Source organism: Microtus pennsylvanicus, chromosome 6, assembly GCF_037038515.1.
Source record: "Microtus pennsylvanicus isolate mMicPen1 chromosome 6, mMicPen1.hap1, whole genome shotgun sequence".
NCBI classification, from domain to species: domain Eukaryota; kingdom Metazoa; phylum Chordata; class Mammalia; order Rodentia; family Cricetidae; genus Microtus; species Microtus pennsylvanicus.
The window spans coordinates 122,658,117-122,671,928 of NC_134584.1; the positions used below are offsets into that span (position 1 = coordinate 122,658,117).

Consider the following 13,812-nt stretch of genomic DNA (forward strand, 5'->3'; position numbering starts at 1 on the left):
TAGGCACTCGGGCCTGCACACAAGCGTACTCACACGCTCGCGCATGCAGAAACACACTCAAGCACGCGTGTACGCAAGCACGCGATCGGAGCCTACAGACTGACACGCAAGCAGGTGGACACCCAGACGCACATCCACACAAGTACGCACGCACAGCACACACACACACACACAATCATGCAAAAATGCACACACTCCCGAGCAGGCAGAGACAAAAGCAGGCAAAACCCCAGACACACGTGCGCACTCACAAGCATGCACGCACAACACACACACAAACACAAAGGCGCCTATTGTGGCCTACACGAACACACGTGCACCCACATGGGGCTTCTCACACAAGCACGCACATTGCACATTACACACAGGCAAGCAGGCACACAGGCACGCAGGTGGGCGCACACCCCATCCCCGGGAGTGGGTGGGTGGAGCCTGCTTGCTCTTAGACCGCATCCACCGGGTGCATTGCGTGGAGGGGGCGAGGCGATCTCTTCCTGAACACATACACAGTGTTGTGCTGTGCGGGGCTGCGATGCCAGGCGCACCTAGGCCCTTGGCCCTCGCCCTTCGCCCCTCGCCGCGGCTCCCAAGGGCATGCCGGTGGCCGTCCAGCTTCCACCCGTGACACCCACCCCGCGCAGCGAGTTAGTCTTAATTTCCTTCAGTGGTCCTGTCATTTCCTTCCCCACTCGGGTGTTTCCCCTCGTGGGTGGGTTTCCTGCGTGCCTGAGGGCTCTGAGCGGTGGGTGGATTTGGAACCTTGTGAGAGGTGCGCCGTCTTTCCGGGGTGCGGATTGTCCTGGTGGTGTCCTGCCTCGTCCGGGCTGGCCCTCGGCCCGCGGTCGCGAAGGCCAAAAGGGGCCGAAAGAGAAAAGGAAGACAAAAAGCCTACAGCACCCGGTATTCCCAGGCGGTCTCCCATCCAAGTACTAACCAGGCCCGACCCTGCTTAGCTTCCGAGATCAGACGAGATCGGGCGCGTTCAGGGTGGTATGGCCGTAGACGGAGGCGTGTGTCGCTGTCGTGCCCCAAGAGCCTGCTGCTGCTGCTGCTGCTGCTGCTGCTGCTGCTGCTGCTGCTGCTGCTGCTGCTGCTGCTGTAACACTGGCCTGCCTGCGCTCCTGCACGCCAGCCCGCCCCCACGCCCCCACGCCCTCCGGAGTCCGAGTCCGGAAGGACGGACGGACGGGCGGGCGGGCGGGCGGACGGACGATCCCCTCCCCGCCCGCCAGACAGCCTGCCAGCTAGGCCGCCCTCTGCCCCGACCCGGAGCCGGGCTCCAGGGCCAGCAGCAGTCGCCAGGCAGCCCTACCTACCGACCTTGTCTCCCGTTCCTCATCGGGCACCCTCACCGCGCCCCAACCGTGCCCCTGGCAGGTTTGTTGGCCCGCAAGCTGGCTCCTCCCTTGCCCGCCCTCAGCCTCCTTCGGTGGGGAATCCACGGGTGTCGGCTTTGACAGGGCCTCAGGGCTTTCCAGGGCAGGGGTCGGCTTTGGACCCCGACTCTCCCTCCACCTGGGGACTGTTGCCAGGTAGCCAGCCAGCTCCTTGCCTCTGTCGTCCCGCGGGCCACTGGTGGAAGCATGGGGGTTGGGTCCGGGGAGATGGGCGGCGCCCGGCAAGGGGTGATGGTGGGGCTGGGGTGAGACTGGGGTGGGGTGGCATGGGGTGGCATGAGGAGTTCGCGGGGGAGGTGCCCAGATAGGCTCAGGCAAAGCGGTTGGATCGCTTGGGGCATCCTTCCAGACAGGGGTAGACACTGTCTTGCTGGTGCCCTACCTACGGAGGTGCCTCGACGGGTCTGGTAGTGGCTAGGCGCTAGTCTCTCATCATTGGGGAACTGTAGTTTCCTCCTAATGCTCCTCCTCCTCCACCTCTTCTTCTACCTGCCCTTCCCTCCTGCTCCTGCTCCTGCTCCTGCTCCTCTTCCTCGGCTCCCCAGAGTAACCCCCTCCTCCTGGAGAATCTAGAAAGCCTGGGATTGGGTTAGAGAGACTGTGTGCCTGTGCCCGCCTGTGCTTTCTCGCCGTTCTGAGAAACCTTGGTTCTCTCTTTGGAACTTGGAATGCCAGCTCCCAAGATTCCAGTTCTGCCCCATGTCCACCCCCACCCCCAGTCCCACCCCTATCCCCTATCGCCAGCCAGCGGGGCCATCCAGTCCCCCATTGAAGGTGCCTCGTCGTGAAGTGGGCCGCACGCCCGCCCTGCGCGTCGGGGAGAAGAGAGAAAGGCAGGCTGTCCAGCGTGGAAGATGCTCCTGGGCCGACCGGTGGGGCCGAGGGAACTTGGAACTTGGAACTTGGGTCTTGGCGCTCTCTGCTCCTGGACGGTGGGGGCGGGGGCAGGTCCCGGCCGCAACTCTCTTGGGCTATGTATCCTTATTTCCACCGGGCCACCCGGCATCCCCCACCATCAAGGAAGACTCAAGAAGGCAAGTCTGTTCCTTCTGCACCCACCTCTGGGGCTGAGCAGGACCTTCCTGAGCCTGGACTGTTATAAGGATGCTGTCGGCTGGCATCTGAAATCCACCGCACAGCTCAGCACAGCACAGACCTCTCTCTCTCGGCTTGGCTCTGGGTAGATAGATAGATAGATAGATAGATAGATAGATAGATAGATAGATAGGGAGTTCCACCGTAGGGCTTAGTGGAACAGCGCCTGAGCGTCCAGCTTCTTGACTCCATGCCCATCTTGGACCTCGGTGGTTGGCCTCCACCTCACAGATTCCATCCCTGAGCCCAGGCCTTGGCCTCTCAGGTTGGGTTCAGGAGGCAACCAACTGTTGATACCTGGCATCCCATCCCACCGGGGACAAGCCCACCAGCCGAGCGAGCCCTAGAGGGCACCAGTGCGTGGGCGCTTCCCCTCATGCACGCGCGCATGCCCGTAGGCACTCGGGCCTGCACACAAGCGTACTCACACGCTCGCGCATGCAGAAACACACTCAAGCACGCGTGTACGCAAGCACGCGATCGGAGCCTACAGACTGACACGCAAGCAGGTGGACACCCAGACGCACATCCACACAAGTACGCACGCACAGCACACACACACACACACAATCATGCAAAAATGCACACACTCCCGAGCAGGCAGAGACAAAAGCAGGCAAAACCCCAGACACACGTGCGCACTCACAAGCATGCACGCACAACACACACACAAACACAAAGGCGCCTATTGTGGCCTACACGAACACACGTGTACCCACATGGGGCTTCTCACACAAGCACGCACATTGCACATTACACACAGGCAAGCAGGCACACAGGCACGCAGGTGGGCGCACACCCCATCCCCGGGAGTGGGTGGGTGGAGCCTGCTTGCTCTTAGACCGCATCCACCGGGTGCATTGCGTGGAGGGGGCGAGGCGATCTCTTCCTGAACACATACACAGTGTTGTGCTGTGCGGGGCTGCGATGCCAGGCGCACCTAGGCCCTTGGCCCTCGCCCTTCGCCCCTCGCCGCGGCTCCCAAGGGCATGCCGGTGGCCGTCCAGCTTCCACCCGTGACACCCACCCCGCGCAGCGAGTTAGTCTTAATTTCCTTCAGTGGTCCTGTCATTTCCTTCCCCACTCGGGTGTTTCCCCTCGTGGGTGGGTTTCCTGCGTGCCTGAGGGCTCTGAGCGGTGGGTGGATTTGGAACCTTGTGAGAGGTGCGCCGTCTTTCCGGGGTGCGGATTGTCCTGGTGGTGTCCTGCCTGGTCCGGGCTGGCCCTCGGCCCGCGGTCGCGAAGGCCAAAAGGGGCCGAAAGAGAAAAGGAAGACAAAAAGCCTACAGCACCCGGTATTCCCAGGCGGTCTCCCATCCAAGTACTAACCAGGCCCGACCCTGCTTAGCTTCCGAGATCAGACGAGATCGGGCGCGTTCAGGGTGGTATGGCCGTAGACGGAGGCGTGTGTCGCTGTCGTGCCCCAAGAGCCTGCTGCTGCTGCTGCTGCTGCTGCTGCTGCTGCTGCTGCTGCTGCTGCTGCTGCTGCTGTAACACTGGCCTGCCTGCGCTCCTGCACGCCAGCCCGCCCCCACGCCCCCACGCCCTCCGGAGTCCGAGTCCGGAAGGACGGACGGACGGGCGGGCGGGCGGGCGGACGGACGATCCCCTCCCCGCCCGCCAGACAGCCTGCCAGCTAGGCCGCCCTCTGCCCCGACCCGGAGCCGGGCTCCAGGGCCAGCAGCAGTCGCCAGGCAGCCCTACCTACCGACCTTGTCTCCCGTTCCTCATCGGGCACCCTCACCGCGCCCCAACCGTGCCCCTGGCAGGTTTGTTGGCCCGCAAGCTGGCTCCTCCCTTGCCCGCCCTCAGCCTCCTTCGGTGGGGAATCCACGGGTGTCGGCTTTGACAGGGCCTCAGGGCTTTCCAGGGCAGGGGTCGGCTTTGGACCCCGACTCTCCCTCCACCTGGGGACTGTTGCCAGGTAGCCAGCCAGCTCCTTGCCTCTGTCGTCCCGCGGGCCACTGGTGGAAGCATGGGGGTTGGGTCCGGGGAGATGGGCGGCGCCCGGCAAGGGGTGATGGTGGGGCTGGGGTGAGACTGGGGTGGGGTGGCATGGGGTGGCATGAGGAGTTCGCGGGGGAGGTGCCCAGATAGGCTCAGGCAAAGCGGTTGGATCGCTTGGGGCATCCTTCCAGACAGGGGTAGACACTGTCTTGCTGGTGCCCTACCTACGGAGGTGCCTCGACGGGTCTGGTAGTGGCTAGGCGCTAGTCTCTCATCATTGGGGAACTGTAGTTTCCTCCTAATGCTCCTCCTCCTCCACCTCTTCTTCTACCTGCCCTTCCCTCCTGCTCCTGCTCCTGCTCCTGCTCCTCTTCCTCGGCTCCCCAGAGTAACCCCCTCCTCCTGGAGAATCTAGAAAGCCTGGGATTGGGTTAGAGAGACTGTGTGCCTGTGCCCGCCTGTGCTTTCTCGCCGTTCTGAGAAACCTTGGTTCTCTCTTTGGAACTTGGAATGCCAGCTCCCAAGATTCCAGTTCTGCCCCATGTCCACCCCCACCCCCAGTCCCACCCCTATCCCCTATCGCCAGCCAGCGGGGCCATCCAGTCCCCCATTGAAGGTGCCTCGTCGTGAAGTGGGCCGCACGCCCGCCCTGCGCGTCGGGGAGAAGAGAGAAAGGCAGGCTGTCCAGCGTGGAAGATGCTCCTGGGCCGACCGGTGGGGCCGAGGGAACTTGGAACTTGGAACTTGGGTCTTGGCGCTCTCTGCTCCTGGACGGTGGGGGCGGGGGCAGGTCCCGGCCGCAACTCTCTTGGGCTATGTATCCTTATTTCCACCGGGCCACCCGGCATCCCCCACCATCAAGGAAGACTCAAGAAGGCAAGTCTGTTCCTTCTGCACCCACCTCTGGGGCTGAGCAGGACCTTCCTGAGCCTGGACTGTTATAAGGATGCTGTCGGCTGGCATCTGAAATCCACCGCACAGCTCAGCACAGCACAGACCTCTCTCTCTCGGCTTGGCTCTGGGTAGATAGATAGATAGATAGATAGATAGATAGATAGATAGATAGATAGGGAGTTCCACCGTAGGGCTTAGTGGAACAGCGCCTGAGCGTCCAGCTTCTTGACTCCATGCCCATCTTGGACCTCGGTGGTTGGCCTCCACCTCACAGATTCCATCCCTGAGCCCAGGCCTTGGCCTCTCAGGTTGGGTTCAGAAGGCAACCAACTGTTGATACCTGGCATCCCATCCCACCGGGGACAAGCCCACCAGCCGAGCGAGCCCTAGAGGGCACCAGTGCGTGGGCGCTTCCCCTCATGCACGCGCGCATGCCCGTAGGCACTCGGGCCTGCACACAAGCGTACTCACACGCTCGCGCATGCAGAAACACACTCAAGCACGCGTGTACGCAAGCACGCGATCGGAGCCTACAGACTGACACGCAAGCAGGTGGACACCCAGACGCACATCCACACAAGTACGCACGCACAGCACACACACACACACACAATCATGCAAAAATGCACACACTCCCGAGCAGGCAGAGACAAAAGCAGGCAAAACCCCAGACACACGTGCGCACTCACAAGCATGCACGCACAACACACACACAAACACAAAGGCGCCTATTGTGGCCTACACGAACACACGTGCACCCACATGGGGCTTCTCACACAAGCACGCACATTGCACATTACACACAGGCAAGCAGGCACACAGGCACGCAGGTGGGCGCACACCCCATCCCCGGGAGTGGGTGGGTGGAGCCTGCTTGCTCTTAGACCGCATCCACCGGGTGCATTGCGTGGAGGGGGCGAGGCGATCTCTTCCTGAACACATACACAGTGTTGTGCTGTGCGGGGCTGCGATGCCAGGCGCACCTAGGCCCTTGGCCCTCGCCCTTCGCCCCTCGCCGCGGCTCCCAAGGGCATGCCGGTGGCCGTCCAGCTTCCACCCGTGACACCCACCCCGCGCAGCGAGTTAGTCTTAATTTCCTTCAGTGGTCCTGTCATTTCCTTCCCCACTCGGGTGTTTCCCCTCGTGGGTGGGTTTCCTGCGTGCCTGAGGGCTCTGAGCGGTGGGTGGATTTGGAACCTTGTGAGAGGTGCGCCGTCTTTCCGGGGTGCGGATTGTCCTGGTGGTGTCCTGCCTCGTCCGGGCTGGCCCTCGGCCCGCGGTCGCGAAGGCCAAAAGGGGCCGAAAGAGAAAAGGAAGACAAAAAGCCTACAGCACCCGGTATTCCCAGGCGGTCTCCCATCCAAGTACTAACCAGGCCCGACCCTGCTTAGCTTCCGAGATCAGACGAGATCGGGCGCGTTCAGGGTGGTATGGCCGTAGACGGAGGCGTGTGTCGCTGTCGTGCCCCAAGAGCCTGCTGCTGCTGCTGCTGCTGCTGCTGCTGCTGCTGCTGCTGCTGCTGCTGCTGCTGCTGTAACACTGGCCTGCCTGCGCTCCTGCACGCCAGCCCGCCCCCACGCCCCCACGCCCTCCGGAGTCCGAGTCCGGAAGGACGGACGGACGGGCGGGCGGGCGGGCGGACGGACGATCCCCTCCCCGCCCGCCAGACAGCCTGCCAGCTAGGCCGCCCTCTGCCCCGACCCGGAGCCGGGCTCCAGGGCCAGCAGCAGTCGCCAGGCAGCCCTACCTACCGACCTTGTCTCCCGTTCCTCATCGGGCACCCTCACCGCGCCCCAACCGTGCCCCTGGCAGGTTTGTTGGCCCGCAAGCTGGCTCCTCCCTTGCCCGCCCTCAGCCTCCTTCGGTGGGGAATCCACGGGTGTCGGCTTTGACAGGGCCTCAGGGCTTTCCAGGGCAGGGGTCGGCTTTGGACCCCGACTCTCCCTCCACCTGGGGACTGTTGCCAGGTAGCCAGCCAGCTCCTTGCCTCTGTCGTCCCGCGGGCCACTGGTGGAAGCATGGGGGTTGGGTCCGGGGAGATGGGCGGCGCCCGGCAAGGGGTGATGGTGGGGCTGGGGTGAGACTGGGGTGGGGTGGCATGGGGTGGCATGAGGAGTTCGCGGGGGAGGTGCCCAGATAGGCTCAGGCAAAGCGGTTGGATCGCTTGGGGCATCCTTCCAGACAGGGGTAGACACTGTCTTGCTGGTGCCCTACCTACGGAGGTGCCTCGACGGGTCTGGTAGTGGCTAGGCGCTAGTCTCTCATCATTGGGGAACTGTAGTTTCCTCCTAATGCTCCTCCTCCTCCACCTCTTCTTCTACCTGCCCTTCCCTCCTGCTCCTGCTCCTGCTCCTGCTCCTCTTCCTCGGCTCCCCAGAGTAACCCCCTCCTCCTGGAGAATCTAGAAAGCCTGGGATTGGGTTAGAGAGACTGTGTGCCTGTGCCCGCCTGTGCTTTCTCGCCGTTCTGAGAAACCTTGGTTCTCTCTTTGGAACTTGGAATGCCAGCTCCCAAGATTCCAGTTCTGCCCCATGTCCACCCCCACCCCCAGTCCCACCCCTATCCCCTATCGCCAGCCAGCGGGGCCATCCAGTCCCCCATTGAAGGTGCCTCGTCGTGAAGTGGGCCGCACGCCCGCCCTGCGCGTCGGGGAGAAGAGAGAAAGGCAGGCTGTCCAGCGTGGAAGATGCTCCTGGGCCGACCGGTGGGGCCGAGGGAACTTGGAACTTGGAACTTGGGTCTTGGCGCTCTCTGCTCCTGGACGGTGGGGGCGGGGGCAGGTCCCGGCCGCAACTCTCTTGGGCTATGTATCCTTATTTCCACCGGGCCACCCGGCATCCCCCACCATCAAGGAAGACTCAAGAAGGCAAGTCTGTTCCTTCTGCACCCACCTCTGGGGCTGAGCAGGACCTTCCTGAGCCTGGACTGTTATAAGGATGCTGTCGGCTGGCATCTGAAATCCACCGCACAGCTCAGCACAGCACAGACCTCTCTCTCTCGGCTTGGCTCTGGGTAGATAGATAGATAGATAGATAGATAGATAGATAGATAGATAGATAGATAGGGAGTTCCACCGTAGGGCTTAGTGGAACAGCGCCTGAGCGTCCAGCTTCTTGACTCCATGCCCATCTTGGACCTCGGTGGTTGGCCTCCACCTCACAGATTCCATCCCTGAGCCCAGGCCTTGGCCTCTCAGGTTGGGTTCAGGAGGCAACCAACTGTTGATACCTGGCATCCCATCCCACCGGGGACAAGCCCACCAGCCGAGCGAGCCCTAGAGGGCACCAGTGCGTGGGCGCTTCCCCTCATGCACGCGCGCATGCCCGTAGGCACTCGGGCCTGCACACAAGCGTACTCACACGCTCGCGCATGCAGAAACACACTCAAGCACGCGTGTACGCAAGCACGCGATCGGAGCCTACAGACTGACACGCAAGCAGGTGGACACCCAGACGCACATCCACACAAGTACGCACGCACAGCACACACACACACACACAATCATGCAAAAATGCACACACTCCCGAGCAGGCAGAGACAAAAGCAGGCAAAACCCCAGACACACGTGCGCACTCACAAGCATGCACGCACAACACACACACAAACACAAAGGCGCCTATTGTGGCCTACACGAACACACGTGCACCCACATGGGGCTTCTCACACAAGCACGCACATTGCACATTACACACAGGCAAGCAGGCACACAGGCACGCAGGTGGGCGCACACCCCATCCCCGGGAGTGGGTGGGTGGAGCCTGCTTGCTCTTAGACCGCATCCACCGGGTGCATTGCGTGGAGGGGGCGAGGCGATCTCTTCCTGAACACATACACAGTGTTGTGCTGTGCGGGGCTGCGATGCCAGGCGCACCTAGGCCCTTGGCCCTCGCCCTTCGCCCCTCGCCGCGGCTCCCAAGGGCATGCCGGTGGCCGTCCAGCTTCCACCCGTGACACCCACCCCGCGCAGCGAGTTAGTCTTAATTTCCTTCAGTGGTCCTGTCATTTCCTTCCCCACTCGGGTGTTTCCCCTCGTGGGTGGGTTTCCTGCGTGCCTGAGGGCTCTGAGCGGTGGGTGGATTTGGAACCTTGTGAGAGGTGCGCCGTCTTTCCGGGGTGCGGATTGTCCTGGTGGTGTCCTGCCTGGTCCGGGCTGGCCCTCGGCCCGCGGTCGCGAAGGCCAAAAGGGGCCGAAAGAGAAAAGGAAGACAAAAAGCCTACAGCACCCGGTATTCCCAGGCGGTCTCCCATCCAAGTACTAACCAGGCCCGACCCTGCTTAGCTTCCGAGATCAGACGAGATCGGGCGCGTTCAGGGTGGTATGGCCGTAGACGGAGGCGTGTGTCGCTGTCGTGCCCCAAGAGCCTGCTGCTGCTGCTGCTGCTGCTGCTGCTGCTGCTGCTGCTGCTGCTGCTGCTGCTGCTGCTGTAACACTGGCCTGCCTGCGCTCCTGCACGCCAGCCCGCCCCCACGCCCCCACGCCCTCCGGAGTCCGAGTCCGGAAGGACGGACGGACGGACGGACGGACGGACGGACGGGCGGGCGGGCGGGCGGACGGACGATCCCCTCCCCGCCCGCCAGACAGCCTGCCAGCTAGGCCGCCCTCTGCCCCGACCCGGAGCCGGGCTCCAGGGCCAGCAGCAGTCGCCAGGCAGCCCTACCTACCGACCTTGTCTCCCGTTCCTCATCGGGCACCCTCACCGCGCCCCAACCGTGCCCCTGGCAGGTTTGTTGGCCCGCAAGCTGGCTCCTCCCTTGCCCGCCCTCAGCCTCCTTCGGTGGGGAATCCACGGGTGTCGGCTTTGACAGGGCCTCAGGGCTTTCCAGGGCAGGGGTCGGCTTTGGACCCCGACTCTCCCTCCACCTGGGGACTGTTGCCAGGTAGCCAGCCAGCTCCTTGCCTCTGTCGTCCCGCGGGCCACTGGTGGAAGCATGGGGGTTGGGTCCGGGGAGATGGGCGGCGCCCGGCAAGGGGTGATGGTGGGGCTGGGGTGAGACTGGGGTGGGGTGGCATGGGGTGGCATGAGGAGTTCGCGGGGGAGGTGCCCAGATAGGCTCAGGCAAAGCGGTTGGATCGCTTGGGGCATCCTTCCAGACAGGGGTAGACACTGTCTTGCTGGTGCCCTACCTACGGAGGTGCCTCGACGGGTCTGGTAGTGGCTAGGCGCTAGTCTCTCATCATTGGGGAACTGTAGTTTCCTCCTAATGCTCCTCCTCCTCCACCTCTTCTTCTACCTGCCCTTCCCTCCTGCTCCTGCTCCTGCTCCTGCTCCTCTTCCTCGGCTCCCCAGAGTAACCCCCTCCTCCTGGAGAATCTAGAAAGCCTGGGATTGGGTTAGAGAGACTGTGTGCCTGTGCCCGCCTGTGCTTTCTCGCCGTTCTGAGAAACCTTGGTTCTCTCTTTGGAACTTGGAATGCCAGCTCCCAAGATTCCAGTTCTGCCCCATGTCCACCCCCACCCCCAGTCCCACCCCTATCCCCTATCGCCAGCCAGCGGGGCCATCCAGTCCCCCATTGAAGGTGCCTCGTCGTGAAGTGGGCCGCACGCCCGCCCTGCGCGTCGGGGAGAAGAGAGAAAGGCAGGCTGTCCAGCGTGGAAGATGCTCCTGGGCCGACCGGTGGGGCCGAGGGAACTTGGAACTTGGAACTTGGGTCTTGGCGCTCTCTGCTCCTGGACGGTGGGGGCGGGGGCAGGTCCCGGCCGCAACTCTCTTGGGCTATGTATCCTTATTTCCACCGGGCCACCCGGCATCCCCCACCATCAAGGAAGACTCAAGAAGGCAAGTCTGTTCCTTCTGCACCCACCTCTGGGGCTGAGCAGGACCTTCCTGAGCCTGGACTGTTATAAGGATGCTGTCGGCTGGCATCTGAAATCCACCGCACAGCTCAGCACAGCACAGACCTCTCTCTCTCGGCTTGGCTCTGGGTAGATAGATAGATAGATAGATAGATAGATAGATAGATAGATAGATAGGGAGTTCCACCGTAGGGCTTAGTGGAACAGCGCCTGAGCGTCCAGCTTCTTGACTCCATGCCCATCTTGGACCTCGGTGGTTGGCCTCCACCTCACAGATTCCATCCCTGAGCCCAGGCCTTGGCCTCTCAGGTTGGGTTCAGGAGGCAACCAACTGTTGATACCTGGCATCCCATCCCACCGGGGACAAGCCCACCAGCCGAGCGAGCCCTAGAGGGCACCAGTGCGTGGGCGCTTCCCCTCATGCACGCGCGCATGCCCGTAGGCACTCGGGCCTGCACACAAGCGTACTCACACGCTCGCGCATGCAGAAACACACTCAAGCACGCGTGTACGCAAGCACGCGATCGGAGCCTACAGACTGACACGCAAGCAGGTGGACACCCAGACGCACATCCACACAAGTACGCACGCACAGCACACACACACACACACAATCATGCAAAAATGCACACACTCCCGAGCAGGCAGAGACAAAAGCAGGCAAAACCCCAGACACACGTGCGCACTCACAAGCATGCACGCACAACACACACACAAACACAAAGGCGCCTATTGTGGCCTACACGAACACACGTGCACCCACATGGGGCTTCTCACACAAGCACGCACATTGCACATTACACACAGGCAAGCAGGCACACAGGCACGCAGGTGGGCGCACACCCCATCCCCGGGAGTGGGTGGGTGGAGCCTGCTTGCTCTTAGACCGCATCCACCGGGTGCATTGCGTGGAGGGGGCGAGGCGATCTCTTCCTGAACACATACACAGTGTTGTGCTGTGCGGGGCTGCGATGCCAGGCGCACCTAGGCCCTTGGCCCTCGCCCTTCGCCCCTCGCCGCGGCTCCCAAGGGCATGCCGGTGGCCGTCCAGCTTCCACCCGTGACACCCACCCCGCGCAGCGAGTTAGTCTTAATTTCCTTCAGTGGTCCTGTCATTTCCTTCCCCACTCGGGTGTTTCCCCTCGTGGGTGGGTTTCCTGCGTGCCTGAGGGCTCTGAGCGGTGGGTGGATTTGGAACCTTGTGAGAGGTGCGCCGTCTTTCCGGGGTGCGGATTGTCCTGGTGGTGTCCTGCCTGGTCCGGGCTGGCCCTCGGCCCGCGGTCGCGAAGGCCAAAAGGGGCCGAAAGAGAAAAGGAAGACAAAAAGCCTACAGCACCCGGTATTCCCAGGCGGTCTCCCATCCAAGTACTAACCAGGCCCGACCCTGCTTAGCTTCCGAGATCAGACGAGATCGGGCGCGTTCAGGGTGGTATGGCCGTAGACGGAGGCGTGTGTCGCTGTCGTGCCCCAAGAGCCTGCTGCTGCTGCTGCTGCTGCTGCTGCTGCTGCTGCTGCTGCTGCTGCTGCTGCTGTAACACTGGCCTGCCTGCGCTCCTGCACGCCAGCCCGCCCCCACGCCCCCACGCCCTCCGGAGTCCGAGTCCGGAAGGACGGACGGACGGGCGGGCGGGCGGGCGGACGGACGATCCCCTCCCCGCCCGCCAGACAGCCTGCCAGCTAGGCCGCCCTCTGCCCCGACCCGGAGCCGGGCTCCAGGGCCAGCAGCAGTCGCCAGGCAGCCCTACCTACCGACCTTGTCTCCCGTTCCTCATCGGGCACCCTCACCGCGCCCCAACCGTGCCCCTGGCAGGTTTGTTGGCCCGCAAGCTGGCTCCTCCCTTGCCCGCCCTCAGCCTCCTTCGGTGGGGAATCCACGGGTGTCGGCTTTGACAGGGCCTCAGGGCTTTCCAGGGCAGGGGTCGGCTTTGGACCCCGACTCTCCCTCCACCTGGGGACTGTTGCCAGGTAGCCAGCCAGCTCCTTGCCTCTGTCGTCCCGCGGGCCACTGGTGGAAGCATGGGGGTTGGGTCCGGGGAGATGGGCGGCGCCCGGCAAGGGGTGATGGTGGGGCTGGGGTGAGACTGGGGTGGGGTGGCATGGGGTGGCATGAGGAGTTCGCGGGGGAGGTGCCCAGATAGGCTCAGGCAAAGCGGTTGGATCGCTTGGGGCATCCTTCCAGACAGGGGTAGACACTGTCTTGCTGGTGCCCTACCTACGGAGGTGCCTCGACGGGTCTGGTAGTGGCTAGGCGCTAGTCTCTCATCATTGGGGAACTGTAGTTTCCTCCTAATGCTCCTCCTCCTCCACCTCTTCTTCTACCTGCCCTTCCCTCCTGCTCCTGCTCCTGCTCCTGCTCCTCTTCCTCGGCTCCCCAGAGTAACCCCCTCCTCCTGGAGAATCTAGAAAGCCTGGGATTGGGTTAGAGAGACTGTGTGCCTGTGCCCGCCTGTGCTTTCTCGCCGTTCTGAGAAACCTTGGTTCTCTCTTTGGAACTTGGAATGCCAGCTCCCAAGATTCCAGTTCTGCCCCATGTCCACCCCCACCCCCAGTCCCACCCCTATCCCCTATCGCCAGCCAGCGGGGCCATCCAGTCCCCCATTGAAGGTGCCTCGTCGTGAAGTGGGCCGCACGCCCGCCCTGCGCGTCGGGGAGAAGAGAGAAAGGCAGGCTGTCCAGCGTGGAAGA

At 63.0% G+C, this 13,812-nt stretch overlaps 5 non-coding genes across 5 annotated transcripts; all 5 read right to left on the reverse strand.

The window, feature by feature from the left end:
* Positions 1–885: 885 nt before the first annotated feature.
* LOC142853243 (5S ribosomal RNA) lies at positions 886–1,004 on the reverse strand. The gene has a single exon (XR_012911161.1). It is a non-coding gene; the product is annotated as a 5S ribosomal RNA (ribosomal RNA).
* A 2,768-nt stretch (positions 1,005–3,772) lies between these two features.
* LOC142853244 (5S ribosomal RNA) lies at positions 3,773–3,891 on the reverse strand. Its single transcript, XR_012911162.1, has one exon. It is a non-coding gene; the product is annotated as a 5S ribosomal RNA (ribosomal RNA).
* A 2,765-nt stretch (positions 3,892–6,656) lies between these two features.
* LOC142853246 (5S ribosomal RNA) lies at positions 6,657–6,775 on the reverse strand. Its single transcript, XR_012911164.1, has one exon. It is a non-coding gene; the product is annotated as a 5S ribosomal RNA (ribosomal RNA).
* A 2,769-nt stretch (positions 6,776–9,544) lies between these two features.
* Positions 9,545–9,663, reverse strand: LOC142853247 (5S ribosomal RNA). The gene has a single exon (XR_012911165.1). It is a non-coding gene; the product is annotated as a 5S ribosomal RNA (ribosomal RNA).
* A 2,788-nt stretch (positions 9,664–12,451) lies between these two features.
* On the reverse strand, positions 12,452–12,570 carry LOC142853248 (5S ribosomal RNA). The gene has a single exon (XR_012911166.1). It is a non-coding gene; the product is annotated as a 5S ribosomal RNA (ribosomal RNA).
* Between the last annotated feature and the right edge of the window lie 1,242 nt (positions 12,571–13,812).